Raw genomic sequence first — 14077 nt, 5'->3', positions numbered from 1 at the left:
GCAGCCTGCTCCGGGCCTGCCTGCTCAGCCTCTCTCTGTGGATGGGTCTCTGCCTCGTGATCATCCGTCTCCTCCTCAGATGGCTCTGATGGTGTGTCAGGCTCGGAGGGGATGTCGCCGCCAGATCGGATCAACAGCTTTAGGTGTTCATAGCGTCGCTTGCTGTGATGCTCAGATCTCTTATAACGGCACCGGTTGCGGCGCTCCATCTGGTCTAGCTACTAAAACAGGTGGTGTACGAGGTGATAAACGGGCTCTGAGGCAGGTGGAGGTGCAGTGGTGGTAGCTGGGGTAGCTGTAGATGAAGAAGGTCTGGCGGAAGGTGCGGCTGTCTCATCAGTAGTAGTGAGGAATGGAGGTCTGTAGCCCAAAGCCAGAAAGTTCCTGCTGTGAGGGATAATCTTCTTGCATTCTGCAGCAGGTGGCTTCTCATCAGCATCCTCCCAAGGCACGTCAGCTCGACGGCCGAGCTGGGTAATCAGATATGGAAAGGGGAGAGTGCCTCGGACGTGGACCCTAGCCATGTAGTACCGGATGAAACATGGCAGGTACAGGTCCTTACCCTCGATCACACACCAGAGGAGGGTGATCATAGTGGCAGGTAGCTCCGTCTCATGAGTACTCGGCATAATAAAGTTGCTCAGGATCTGGTGCCAGAGCCGAGCCTCATCATTTAAGTATATCCGATTGATTCCCTTAGGCATGGTGGTGTTCTGACCCATGACCCATAGGACAGTCGGGTCAAGGGCTATGTCCCAGTCAAACTTTATGAAGCGCATGTTCTCCTCAGCCTTTTGGTAACCATCAAGCTGATTGGATTTAGGCTGAAGCTACAGAATATCCTCAATGGCCTCTTTAGTGACCAATATCTGCTTCCCTCTTAGGTTCACAGTATCTAGGGAAGTTTTGAAGTAATTTCAGTAAAATTCTCTTACCCAAGAAGCATTGACCTCTGTCAGGTTTCTCTCCAGGAGGAACCAGCCTCTTTGTTTGATCTGATCAGAGGTGTATTGCTGGAGTTCTTCCAGAATTTTCAGAGTCTGCTCCAAGTATAGGTTCCTGGAGGTTGCAAACACCGGATACTTCAGCTCGCAGTATCTGTTCGCAAACTTAATGGGATCAGTGGCAGGGAGTAGCTGGTCAGCCTTCCCCTGCAGGGTAAAGTGTTTCTCCCTCCAGGAGTCATCATGCATGATGTCCAGGATGGACATAGAAGATTCTCCTCTTTTCCGTTTGCCAGTTGTTGCCTTTTCTTTTCCTTTTCTTTGAGTGTCAGACATCCTGAAACAAGGAAATCTATGAGATAATAAAAACAGGAAAACAAATAGGTAAATAACAAAATAAGCACAAAGTGGCAAAGGAGCAGTAGAATAATGAAATGAGTTGAGTAAATGTGCATTATGGATGGTATAGGAGTTAGAAATCTGAAAAAAAAATTCACAATCCAAAATGTAATATAAATAAAATTCATGTTAATTAGGAAAAATTGTCATCATGCCTTGGTTTAGAAGGTTAAGGAGAATAGTGAAAAACCAAGAAGAGATGTTGTGAAAGTTAGGTTGGTTAGGGATGAAAAAGAGGTTAGGAAGTTGAAATCAGTGAGTTAGTAAAAAGAAGGTTAGAGTAAGTGGTAGGATGATCATTTTCTAAGTAACAAGAATTTGCAATTAGAAGCTACATTCAACTCATATTCAAACAAGGAAGAAGACGAAGATTCATATAGGTATGGAAATAGCAAAAAGTAGAATTGAAGCATCCAAAAGGCAATTTATTAACCAGGAAATCGAAAAGAATAAGAAAGCTTGCCCGTGCATACATGAATTGGTTTGGTAAAAGCTGAGTAAAGCAGAATTCAAATTGCCAAAACCAAAACATGAATGAAAATCATAATAGTTTACAGAAATTTGGGCAGCATTCTGGCTAAAAGTGGATGGTCCTGGAAAATAAACAGCAAGCAGAACAGTTCATATGAATTAAAAGAAATTGCAAAAAGATATAAATAATTTGAACATGAAAGAGCAGTTGTAATAGCAGCATGAACAGTAAGAACATCATATGAACAATACTTAGATCACAGCAACAGCAGAATTGCAAAAATTATAAAACAAGTAGCACGAACAGCGCAATTAATCAGGCCTAAATCCACTAACCACATCCTATGCTACCTAACCACCTAGAATCCACTACAACATGCATATCTAACTAGCCTAATTATGAACATAAACGGAAAAAATTCAAATAACTGCAAAAGAAAAGAAGAGTGGCGTTCGGCGGAACCTGGTAGGCGAATGAATGAAAGTGGGGCAGAGAGATGGCTGGGGGGTGGTTGCGGTGGTGGCTGACGCGACGGTTGAGGCGGTTGGCGCAACGGTGAACGGCTGTTCGGTGGCAGGGGGTTTTGGGTAGGGTAATGGGGGTAGGGGTTAAGGAGGAAGGATGGGAGGGGGTGAGGGTGGTGGTGGCTGGCGCGGAGGCGCGGCGGTGATGGTGCGGTGGTCGGTGGTTGGCCGCGGTGGTGGAAGAAGGGGGAGGGGGTGGAAGAAGAAGAAGGAAGAATGAGGGGGAGGTGGCATTGCGGTAGGGTCTGGGGGGTGGTTGCGGTGCGGCGGTCGGAGGTGGTGGCAGGGAGTGATATTGGTGGTTGGGTGGTGGAGGGTTGCAGAGAAGAGAGGAAAGAGAAGGAGGTTGGGGGGCACGAATGGGTAGGATTTCGCGTGGCTGAGGGGGTTAATGAATTTGAATCCACGCGATCGTGTGGGGCACACGGTCGTGTGGCTGGGGTGGAATGGGGGTTGACGCGATCACGTGGGTGGCGCGATCGCATGCAATTTAAAAAATGGTGAATGACGCGGTCGCGTGAGGCATGCGACTGCGTCGCTGGAAATTGGGCGAAACGCACAATTCCAGCGTCATTTTAGCGCAACTCTCTGTCTCCTTTGGTGTGTTGTGCAATCCACGCGACGCGATCGCGTCGCTCACGCTTTCGCGTGGGATGGGTGTTGTGCAAGTGATGCGATCGCGTCATAGACACGACCGCGTGGGTCGTTTTGTGCTAAACGCACAACGGCCGCACGATTCTAGCCCAACTTTCTGGGCGTTGGATCTTTACGCCGATCTCCAGGTCACGCGGCCGCGTGAATGACACAGATGCGTGAGGAGTGTTTTACGCAATTGACGCGATCGCATGAGCGATGCGGTCGCGTCGCACGCCTTTTCTTCTTTTTTTTTTTCAAATGCAATTATGCAATTATGCAGTATGCAATGCTAATGAATAATATTCAGGTTCAATTTGAAAAAGAATAAAAATAAATAACACGAAATAAAACTGAAAAAGAAACGACCATACCATGGTGGGTTGTCTCCCACCTAGCACTTTTAGTTAAAGTCCTTAAGTTCGACATTGGATGAGCTTCCTGTTATGGTGGCTTATGCTTAAATTCATCCAGAAATTTCCACCAATGCTTGGAATGCCAACGGCCTCCGGGGTCCCAAACTAGGCATGTAAAGCTTCTGAGCAGCTTCAAACAGATTCTCAGGCTCCCGGGGTGGCGAATGTCAGAATAGATTCCAGGATACCAAACTTTTCTTTTAAATCCGCCTCCATCTTGATCTATATTTTTCCATCCGGGCGGTTTAGAAATTGTATTCTCACCAAGATGACCAAATGTCTTCTGTGATCCATTCGATTGATCAAGATGCCAATCCGTGTACTTCGAGTTGAAGCATGGAACCTTATTGAACCTTGTGTACCAGCTCTGAGTGCAAGCCATTTCCCTCTTACTCTTAAAGCCGCAGAGAGCTCTAAGCTGGCCATCTGTTTCAAGCAAACCATATTCAAGTGGAAAAGTAAAGATAAAGGTTAAGGATTGTACCCACTTGAAGCTTGTATTAGGTGGTAATGGCCTTGGGAGAGGTGTTTCCAGTGGTTCTGTAAGCTCTACTCCCTTGTGCTCTTCTGTGAATTTCTCTACTTCTTTGCAAAATTCTTCAAATGCATCCATGTCCTGATCAAAGTCTTCTATGTCTTCCTCATCACTTAAGTCATAAACTGGAGGTTGAAAGAAATCTACCTCCGCATCGTCTTCGTATTCACTTGGGGAAGATTCTTCGATCTCAAATAATTCACCTGCGGATGCAAGTTCATTACTAGGAGAACTTGACTTGAGATTATCATCATCAAGGAAACTTGCTTCTTGGATTATTCCGTCTAATTCTTCATAAAAGATTTGCCTTGGGGGTTGTGCACTATCCTCCTTAGCATCAATTGTAACGTCCTTGACAGAATTCTCCACAACTCTGGATTCCCATGGAAGTTCAGTGTCTCCTAAGTCTTCAACCAACTCTTCTTCTTCTATAATGACAGCTTCCTCTACTTGTTTCAGTACGAAGTCATGCTCTGTTCTGTCCACTGGAGTTTCTAGTATCTCCTTCATGCTACGCTCTTCATTAGATTGTCCACATGGGATTGTGGAAGGTCCTTGAATGTTTGAACGTCTAGAAGATAATTGAGTTATTGCTTGCTCCAGTTGATGAAGGGTTGTTTGAAGTTGATCTACTGTTTCCTTTAGGCGAACCTGTAATTCTGGAGGTGATGGATGTGGACATGGTACATAGGGGAGTGGTGGTGTTTGAGAGTAATCAGATTGGGATTGGGGTAAATAAGGATCATATGGTGGTGAATGGTGAAAAGGCGCTTGGGAGTGTGGCAGTTCAAAGCTACGTTGAGAGGGTGGTCTATAAGCATAGGGTGGAGCTTGTTGGTAGTTTCAAGGATGTCCACCATATCTATTAGCTTGGTATGCATTGTAGAATGGTCTTTGTCCATGATATCTTGGAGGGTGTTGTTGCCTAAAGGGTTGATCAAATCCTCTTGGCTCCATCCATCTTTGATTTCTCTAACCTTGATGCATATTCCTGTTATAGCTTTCACTTCTTTCAACAATATTAGAACCAAACTCAAAGCGGGAGGGGTGAGAATTCATAGTAGCTAATAAAAATTAAAAAGCAAAAATAAAATAAATAAACAGGCAAAATAAAATATTTACAATAACCAATAATAAGGCACACGTTTGCAATTTCCCGGCAACGGCGCCATTTTAAAGAACTGAAGATTGATGGTTTAGAAGTTATAATAAACTCTCGTTGCAGGTATAGTCACTAAACCAAGCAATCAACCTTTCTTACAAACGTTTTGGTTGTCACAAGTAACAAACCCCTTTAAAATTGATAACCAAAGTATTTAAACCTCGGGTCGTCTTCTCAAGGAACTGCAGGAAGTATGTTCTTATTATTGGTTATGAAGATTGTAAATTGGGGTCTTCGAAAATAAGGAATGAGTAATTTAAATGGCAAATAAAATAAATAAATAACTGTAAAATAAACTCTTGGCAAGGTATACGAAATTGGAAATCCTCTCCTAGTTATCCTTATCAATGGTGATGAGAATTGAATCTTAATCCCACTTAGTTAGCCTTTACTAAAGCAAAGGAAGATCAAGTGGATTAATTAGTCTGATCTTCAGGTTCTAGTCAATTCCTAAGAAAGGACTGGAATTATTGAAGTTCAATTCAATTAGCAAAGATAACAATTATCGATCACATTGAGTTTGATAACTCCTAAGTTACTGATTTCTTAACCAAGACCAAAAGGGGAAAGTAAATCTACTTCAATAAAAATATCTTCAGATTGAAAGTAACAGTAACATAAACAAAAGAGAGCAATCATAAACTGAAATACCTCAAATAACATTAATTAAGATAATTATTTGTAACATAGAAAAGTTCATAAATTAAATTGAGAAGATAATAAAAAGAAAAATTGAACCTGATAAAAAGGGATAATCATGAAAGCAAGAAAAAATCCTAAATCCTAATCCTAAGAGAAAGAGGAGAGAACCTCTCTCTAAAAACTACATCTAAATCATCAAAAGTGAATTATTGGAGGCTCTCCTTTGAATGGATGCATTCTCCCACTTCATAACCTCTAATTTGTGCCTTCTGGACTTGGATTTGGGCCAAAAAGGGATTCAGAAATTGCTGGGAGTGTTTTCTGTAATTTCTGGTGCGTGGCCTCGGTCATGCGTCCGCGTGGGTCACGCGGTCGCGTCATTTGGAGTTTTTCTTGTCACGCGTTTGCTTCGATCAAGCGCCCGCGTCATCTGCATTTTGCTCGTGGCGCGCGATCGCGTCATTCACGCGTTCGCGTCGCTGCCTTTTCCCGCTAGGCATGCGGCCGCGTCGTCCATGCGTTCGCGTCGCTGCCAGCTTCTTCAAAAACTCCATTTTATACTTTCCTTCCATTTTTGTATGTTTTCTTTTCATCGTTTAAGTCATTCCTACCTTAGAAGATCTGAAACTACTCAACACACAAATCACGGCATCGAATGGTAATAAAAGGGTAATTAAAATAATTATTTTTAAAGCATAGGAAACATGTTTTTCACATACATCACATAATAAGGAAGGGAAAGTAAAACCATGCAGTTAACATGAATAAGTGAGTGAAGGATTGAATAAATCACTTAAATTGAGCATAAAATATATCATAAAATATGGGTTTATCAATGATTTCAGGTTTTTCAGGGTAGGAATGGCTTAGAGGATGGAAGGGAAGCATGCAAAAGTGGAAGGAACACAAGAAGTTGAAGTTTTGAGATGCTGGCAGCGACGTGCACGCATAGACCATGCGTACACATGACCAGCGCAGAAGGCAAGTGACGCGTACGTGTGGCTGACACATACGCATGACCAGCGCAGAAGGCAAGCGACGCGTACGCGTTACTGACGCGTACGCGTGACCGGGAATTTGTGCAAGCGACGCGTACGCGTTACTGACGCGTACGCGTGACCGGGAATTTGTGCAAGCGACGCGTATGCGTGACTGGCGCGTACGCGTGACAGAGCGTCACGTGCTGCATTAAACAGAAGATGTTGGGGGCGATTTTTGGGCTGTTTTTGGCCCAGTTCCAATCCCGAAAACACTGCTTAGAGGCTGCAGAGTGGAGCTGGAGAGGGGGATCATTCATTCCACACTTCATTCAAAATTATTAGGTTTTAGATGTAGTTTTCTAGAGAGAGAGGCTCTCCCCTCTCTCTAGGTTTAAGGTTTTTCAGCTTTGTTTCTTCTCAATTTCAAAATTCTACTTTACTTTAATTTAGTTTTCTTTTACATTCTATTATTCTAGCATCTTAGTTTAATTTTCCTTGTTGATGTTTTTATTTTTGCAATTTAATTTATGAACTCTTCATGTTAGATTCAATTTCCTTTTTAATGCAATTTGAGATATTTCATGTTATTTCTCCTTCATTTATTTATTATCATTGATGCTTGCAATTGTTGGTTTTAGTTTTTACATTCTCTTATTATTTTTCTATGCTTTTATTTTGTACCCACTAAGTGTTTGATAAAATGCTTGGTTGGATTTTAAATTAGCTTTTTATGTTCTTAGCTTGGATTGAATAATTTGGATACACTTGAGTTATCAAAACTCTCTTGTTGGTTGGTGATTGAAAGTTGCTAGTTAGCTTGAGCTTCACTAACTCTAGTCTTTGATTAGGACTTGTGAGCTCAAGTTGAATTGCTCACTTGACTTACCTTCAATTGTTAGAGGTTAACTAAGTGAGAGCAAAAGGCAATTACCATCACAAGTGAATATGATAATGAGGATAGGAATTCCAATTCTCAAGCCTTGCTAGGACTTTTCTTAATTGTTAGTTAACTTCCTTGTCATTTATATTCCTTATTCAACATTTAAAAACCCAAAAATATACTTTCCCATAACCAATAATAACTACACTTCTTTGCAATTCCTTGAGAGACGACCCGAGGTTTAATACTTCAGTTAATTTTATTGGGTTTGCTTAAGTGACAAACAATTTAAATTTTGATTGAGGTTTAATTGTCGGTTTAGACTATACTTGCAACGTGGTAATTTTTGTGAAAATCTTTACCGACATTTTTCCTCAGTCAATTTTTGGCGCCGTTGCTGGGGAGTTGCAAACGTGTGCCTTATTATTGGTTATTGTACATATTTTCCTTTTGCTTATTTGTTAGTTTTAGGACTTTATTGCTTATTTTTATTCGCTTTTGTTTTTATTCACTACTATGAATTCTCACCCCTTTGGCTATGAGTTTGGTTCAAATTTTGTTGTAGGGAATGGAAATTATAATGAGAACATGCATCAAGGATGGGACAATCAAAGGTGAGAGGAGCCTCAAGCTTATGGACAACCCTCTTGGCAACAACCTCCACCAACTTACTATGAGCAAGAGTCATTCCAAGGTGCGTACCAAGACAATGGATATAGTGAACCCCCTTGTAGTTACCAATAAGCCCCACCATATGCCTATGAACCCCTTCCTCAACATAGCTTTGAACCACCATACTCACAAGCCACCTACAGCCAAACACCTCCGAATGATCCTAACCCTTATCCACCATACCAACCACCTTATGAACCATATGAACCATACATAGAACTACCCTAATTCTAACCCAATTACTCCCAAAAACCACCACCTCAATATACACCACCTCCAATGTATGCGAATTTTCAACCACAAGATGAATTTTCTTTTCCACCACAATCCTCCATAGGAGAATGTCCATATCCATCAATCCAAGAGCCATATGATCCTAATTATGTTAGCCAAGCGGAATGAGAGTCAAAGGATCATCTCAAGGAAGCATTGGATCAACTTTAAGCAACCATCCATCAAAGGTTCAACCCATGTGAGAACAAGGGATTGAAGTGTGTTGTGCAACAAGTGGAAAAGATGGAGAGTGTTGAACCGCCATATCCTTATCATGATGAACCACCCTCTTATCATGAACTTTTCCTCCCAAGTAATGAACCTTCATATCCACCCCAATCTCCAATGGATGACACTCTAAGTGTTCTTCTTCAAGAGCAAAGAGAGATGCAAAGGACAACACTAGAGTTTGTAGCTACCTTGACCGAAGTAGTAGGTAATTTAGCCTCTCTGTGCTTCAACACTCAAAGTACCCCCATGGCTACAGATGGAGAATCAATAGAAGAGCATAGCATGAAGGAGACACTAGAAACTCCGGTGGAGAATGTGGAATGTGACTTTGTACTGGAACAATTGGAGGAAGCTGTAATTTTTTAGGCGGAAGAAGTGGTTGAGGACTTAGGAGATGCTGAACCTCCATGGGAATCTAGAATTGTAGAGTATTCCTCCAACAAGCTTGAAATTGATGTTGAAGAGGTTAGTGCATAACCTCCAATGTATATTGCCTATGAAGAATTGGACGGAATAGATTAAGAAGCAAGTTTCCTTGGTGATGATGATCATGAATCAAGTCTTCCTAGTAATGAATCTACATCCGCAAATGAACTCCTTGAATATGAAGACCCTTCTCTGATTGAGTCTGAGAGTTATATAGAAGTAGAAGTCCTTCCAAAAGGATGGACAGGAGTTGAATACGCTTTGTCAAGATAGTTGGAGACTTCTCTACCTAGGTTGTTGTCTACTCCTTCATTTGAGTGGGTAAAACTTATCTCTATTAGCTTTATTGTCCCACTTGAGTATGGTATGCTTAAAATGGATGGCCAACTTAGGAAGCTTTGTGGAATTTAGCATAAGAGAAGGATGTTTAGTGGTTGGAGTTGCAAATCAAGACTCATTAAGGTTGAGATTTCAAGAGCTAGATGCAAGGGTTGGACTAGTGATCAATTGGTTGGATCTAAGAGAAGAGTTTGGTACTTCATTGAGAATTTAGATTGCTTGCCACCCGGTTGGAACAATGATGATCCACTTAAAGACGGGTGTAGAAACAAGATTTGGGATCCGGGCATACAAGAGGATCAACTTTGGGAGCTCAAAGCTTGCGAAGAGCGTCATTAAGGTTTGGTAAATTCACTTGGAAATATTGGAGCTTAATGGAAGTCCAAGCGTTGGTGGGAGTTTCAAGATGAGTTCAAGCACAAGCCACCATGACAAGGAGCTCACCAAATGTCCAACTTAAGGACTCTAACTAAAAGTGCTAGGTGGGAGACACCTCACCATGGTAAACTCTTCCAATTTTATCTTTTATTTATGTTGGTAATAAATTGAATTTTTATTTTTAGTTAGAATTATTTAGTTTAAGTTGCGGTTTTACTAGTTTAACAATATTTGGATTTATTTTGGTAGCTTGTTAGTTAACTAAAAAAAAACGGCAACCCATGCGTGCGCATGGGCGACGCGTGAGCGTGGATGCCAATTTTGCTCTCAAATATAACAAACAGAGAGTTGTGATGGAATCGTGCGGGTGGTGTGCTAGAGGCACAATTCAACCCACGCGTATGCGTCCCTGATGTGTACGTGTCATCTGCATTTCTGGTTTTTCACGCGTGGGTGTGACCGACGCACACGCGTCGTATCTAAATGCTGCCCCAGTCAAAATGAACAGAGAGTTGTGCGAAAAGTGTGCTAAAACTATGCGTTTAGCACAATTGCTCGCCACGCATTTGTGTGCATCACGCGTACGCCTCACCTTTCTTTCTCGCCTTTCACACGTTCGCGTCGTTGACGCGTACGCGTCAATGCCTATTTCTCTCTTCCACACTCAAGCGTAACCCACGCGTACGCGTGGATTTAAATGAGCTAATCCCTGACGCGAGGATCCCTAGCCTCATGCGCGTACCTTTTCTCTTCTCTTCCCTCCAACGTATCTTTCTCTTCTTCCCCACTTCCCTCCATTGAAGCACTCATTACCATCACCCTCACATCACCGCTCCAGTCCGGCGACCCCGAACCGCCACCGGCCACCCCTCTTTCCTTTCCTTTCTTATTCTCCTTCTTCCCTCTCTATCTCCCTTCTCGGCCATTTCGCCTTCTCCCTGACCCCAGCTCCGCCTTTCACCATTGGTGCCTCTACCACCTACCATCATTACTTTCCCTTCTCTCTCTCCCTCATCCATTCACCTTATTTCTGTCACCCTTTGATTTTGTTCATGATCAAAAGCACATAACAGCCCCTGTCTCAGCTCCCAGTGCCAGCTCTGCCTCAACCACCACTGTCAGCGCCACCTCTGGTGTGGCCTTGTGCTCTATTCCACCCCTTTAGCTCCCCCATCCTTTCCATTTCCATTTCTGTCTTCATCCAGGTTTCCCCTGTTTCTCCTCTGTTCTTCCTCTATTCTGTTTACATTCTGTTTAAGTAGAATAGTTAGCATTGCTTAATTTCTGCTCAATTAGGTTAGTTAGAAATGCATGTTTAGTTGATCCTAGGTGGTTAGGTAGTTTTAGGATTCTGGTTAGTGGATTTAGGTCTGTTTTTGCTACTGATGCTGTCTGGAATGGTTGATTTTCATTTGTTTTGTTGTGTGATGATGATGTTGATTTCTTTTGGGTATGCTATATGTTGCTGTTGTTGCTACTTTGCTTGCTGATGTTCACTTCATATTAATTGACTGTGATTTATGATGATTGAGTAATCTGAATTCATATGAACTACGTTTATTTTGTTATTTGACTAATCCGGGAACGCTCACTTTACTGCCGGAATGCTGCCGAATTTTTCTAAAATCCTTATGCTATTAATTTCCAATTGTGAATTGAATTTCGGATGTTTTACCTTGATACGTTCTATTATGGCCAAGTTCAATTCATGATTCATTCGGTCAGCATTTCCGCATTTCCTTTGGTTCCCTTTTCATGTGTATTTGTGAATGATAGAATCAAGGAACTAGTTGACGGATTTCTGTGTCAATTAGAACCTTGCTGACCAATGAATTTCGAACTCCCTCTATGTTTGAATTTTTCAAGTTAGGTTCCAAATTTTGCTTCTTCATGGTCCTGTTTCAATTTTAACTTCTCCTTGACCATTGAAGTTGTTTCATAAATTTTCTGTTTGGCCTAATCTTGTGTTATCTTGTTTGAGGTTCTTTGAAGTTGCAATTGTTGGTGCCTTTTTGCTTTTGTAACCATTTTAAACTTTCAATTTCAACTCAATTTCGGTTACATAAGTACTTAATCAATTCAAATCCACCAATTTTTGCACATGAGTGATCAAAAACATTGATGATGACTTGTATTTATCTTTTATGCCTTTGTGCCTTACATATTTCATTATCAATGACTTGCATTGCCTTATATGAATGTGAGTTGCTTGTCATTTATAATTTTGGATGCTATCTTGGTTAAGAACAATATTGGCTATGCTATTAACATTCAACTTCCTTTCTTCTAACTTTTTAACTTTTAACTAAATGGTTTTTAACCTTCTTTTAATTTTCCTTTTTAAACTGACTTTTTAATTATTCTTTTGATGCATAACAATGTTGCTTCTTAAGGACTAAGAAAGTGATTTCCTTTATACATAATTCATTAGAATGTGAATTCTGACTGATTTTGAATACTGTTTATACTCCCTTCCAAGTTAATTGCAGCTTTTGTGACTCACTTCATGCTTTAGCTTTAACTCCTCTATTGCCTATCTTCTATTTGTTTTGCTTACATATTGTTTGCCTTTCTATTTCTCTGCTTTGTTTAATAATCTGTATCCTTTAATTTCTGTTTTCAGGATGTCTGACAGAGGAAAAGGCAAAGCCAAGGTCACCTCCAATAAGAGGAAAAGGTCACAGCCATCCACTGAGCCGGCGACCTTAGGCTTATTTGAGCGGAAGCTTAATGAGAAGGAGAAGGCTGACCAAGTTATACCTTCCAACAACTCATATAAGTTTGTCAACCTATACTGTGAGCTCAGATTTCCTCACTTTGATAAGCGGAACCTCATTGTGGAAAAGAAACTAGCTGTACCCTCCGATCTGAAGCAGTATACTGAGCGTGGGATTGCAGAGAGGGGCTGGGTATTACTGGACAGAGAGCTAGTGTGAGTGGACGAGTCTTGGGTCCGGGAGCAATTTCTACCGAGCGACCCTTGATGCAGTTCATCTTAGAGACAGGCAGATTCTGATTACAGAGGAGGCTATTGAGGACATCTTCCACTTTCAGCCTAAGAGCAGTGATAAAGATGCCTTCCATCAGGCTGAGGGGGATATTAAATGCATGAGTTTTGATTGGGACACAATGCATCGTACGGTTGCCCTTCTTGATGCCCCTTGGGAGCAATGATGCAAGAAAGAGACTTCGCGAGGCATTAAGTTCGACTATCTCACGAAAAAATCCAAGTTGTGGCAGCAGATTCTATGCACCTATGTCATGCCCAGTACTCACTCTACTGAGGTCCCGGCTAATATGGTATTTCTGATTTGGTGTGTCTTAGAGGGGAAGGAGCTGTACCTTCCATGACTCATCAGGAGATACATGTACTAGGCCAATATCAAAGGCAACCTACCATTCCCTTGTTTGGTCACACAGCTAGCTTACCGGGCTGAGGTACCCTGGGAGCAGGGCGATGAGGCACCAGCCGCTCATGGTAAGGAGAAGGTTATCCCTTGGGATGACTGGTTTGGTGACCGCCCAGTAGTCCGACGCAGAGACCGAGCAGCCATAGCAGTAGCTACTGAGCCGACTACTTCTTCAGCTACAGCAGGACCATCTGCACCATCTCGATCAGCACCTTCATCTGCATCACAGCCGGTCTACCGTCTTGTGCAGCGCCTCTTTGAGCGCATAGATCGGATGGAACAGCGCTTATTGCGACGTTATGAGCAGTCTAAGTGTCACAACAAGCGACGCTATGCACATCTGAAGCTGATTGTGACTTGGGGTATACAGACATTCGCTCTGAGCCTGACATACCCTCGGAGCACTCTGAGGAAGAGGAGGATGAGCAGGAGGAGGCCCAGCAGGAGGTGACTCAGCCTGAGCATCCTACAGAGCCACAGGCACCTGCACAACTGGTGCACAAAATTGTGATCATCAATGGCGCCAACATCATGGTACGCACAATTGTAATCTCAACTCTTTGTCACAACTCTGCACAACTAACCAGCAAGTGCACTGGGTCGTCCAAGTAATAAACCTTACGTGAGTAAGGGTCGATCCCACGGAGATTGTCGGCTTGAAGCAAGCTATGGTCATCTTGTAAATCTCAGTCAGGCGGATTCAAATGGTTATGGAGAATTGATAATTAAAATATGAATAAAACATAAAATAAGATAGAGAT

The 14077-nt window shown here is 42.2% G+C and overlaps 2 pseudogenes; both read left to right on the top strand.

The window, feature by feature from the left end:
- The first annotated feature begins 4603 nt into the window (after positions 1-4603).
- On the top strand, positions 4604-9960 carry LOC148549003 (uncharacterized; annotated as a pseudogene).
- Positions 9961-12530: 2570 nt separating this feature from the next.
- LOC148549002 (uncharacterized) lies at positions 12531-13767 on the top strand (annotated as a pseudogene).
- Positions 13768-14077: the final 310 nt, after the last annotated feature.

The sequence above is a fragment of the Arachis ipaensis genome, chromosome B8, assembly GCF_059453495.1.
Source record: "Arachis ipaensis isolate K30076 ecotype BB chromosome B8, ASM5945349v1, whole genome shotgun sequence".
NCBI classification, from domain to species: Eukaryota; Viridiplantae; Streptophyta; class Magnoliopsida; order Fabales; family Fabaceae; genus Arachis; species Arachis ipaensis.
This window is presented reverse-complemented; position numbering and strand designations above follow the sequence as displayed.